Source organism: Pteropus vampyrus, unplaced genomic scaffold (assembly GCF_000151845.1).
Source record: "Pteropus vampyrus isolate Shadow unplaced genomic scaffold, Pvam_2.0 Scaffold57, whole genome shotgun sequence".
NCBI lineage: Eukaryota > Metazoa > Chordata > Mammalia > Chiroptera > Pteropodidae > Pteropus > Pteropus vampyrus.
In genome coordinates, this window is record NW_011888838.1 from 6,750,157 (window position 1) to 6,751,909 (window position 1,753).

Below are 1,753 nucleotides of genomic sequence, written 5' to 3' on the forward strand. Positions count from 1 at the left end.
TGTAACGTCCCAGGTACATTTAAGTGGTGGCTCCCATAGCTGAGGGCATTTCTTAAAAGAAGAGGGTAGGTCAACAAGTGATGGAGGAGTGTCCATGTCTGACAGAAGGGCCTTGGTGGAGGACCAGTAACGTCCATTATAACCTGTATAATCTATTCAGATATTCTAGGAAATCAATGTTTGAGGACAATAGCATGCTCTGTAATGGAATCTAAACTACATGTCCATAATAAATAGTGTTATAGAAGAAAGAGCGCTATATGAATTGGGAATCAGGAGATCACCATTCCCTTGAATGACCCTCAAACCTCCTGGGTCTCAGCTGTTATCTGTAAAATTCATGACACAATTTTAAAATCCTCTGCCAACTTCAAAATAATTTTCTATTATTCTCTTGCACAGATTTCTATCCATTAAAATGATATATTTTCACCTATTTAATACAGTCATAGAAACTATAGTCTCCAAGCTTTTTCCATTCATTCATTCTTTCATTTATTTAAAAAGTGAAAGAGATCTAGGTGTTGGGAATATAGAATAAGATGGAGAGCCTGTAATATCATGGAGGTTACTTGTTTTTAATACACAAAATTTTAAGAAATGTTATTTAAAATATATAGGAGGGTAAGAAATTTTCTTCTTAGAAAAAGAATTAATTTGAATTTATATTAAAACTCCCACACAGTAAAGGGTTAGAAGAGAATGTGACAAGGTTATCCTTTTTGAGCACTTGAAAATATATGTAGTATGGCTCTTTTGCTTAAACAAGAGGATCTTTGAAAACAAAGAAAGAACAAACTCTCTAGAAAGGCTTTATTTTTGTTTTGTTTTGTTTACTTGGTGAAAGTTTTATTGGTGAAAATCATTGAGAAGGCAGTCTTTTGCATGTAGACTATGAGATCTTCTGAGGGGAACCAAACAAATTATGCCAGAAAGGGTCTGAATAGTACTAAATGCATCTTCCAGGGGCAAAAACAAAGATAGTATATTCAGCAAAAGAATCCTGAAAAGCAGCAGTCTGAGGAAAAATGAGAAAAATCAGAGATCAAAGTGAAAAATATTAATTTGTAATAAGCGAATTCTAATAAAACTGGTTTTACTAGATACTGAATTACCTGACAAGGGACTCTATAAGTCACAGCTGAGTACAATCACAAAGATACTGTAAGTGATGCCAGATAATGCAGACAGTAACAGTCACAAAGGCATGGGGTTTAAACAGGCACAAAAAGAAATCAACTGAGATGTGATCCTTAAAAACTCATTAAAATATTACTAGCATCTTGGAAAGGAAGGATCGATGGAAAAAGTGGATTTCAACATACGGTACTTACTTGCAGTGTTATCTGTGTAATATTTCACTTATCTGTGTAATAAACTTGGTAATTATTTATATTCAGTGTATTGCTTGTGTTATTTAAAAGTTCTCATCATGAACTCTTGGCAGACACTATTTATAGTAGAAATGCCTGAATCTGAAGAAACCAGTAATTATGACATTGTCGCCCAGGTGGGGAGGCAGTATTATCACCATTACCTGCTGTTTTGTCTCTCTTACAGAGAGAAACAGGGAGTCTATCATCGTTATATAAGTTTATTCACTTAAACCAGCCCTACTTGGAAGTGGCATTCTTCTAAATGTGCTTACTTAACATGCCTGTTTTCATGTTAAATTATTCTCAAAAATAAAAGTTAAGTATTTGCACTTCCCCTCCACAGGAATTTTATACACTTTCTATACACAAACAAATTA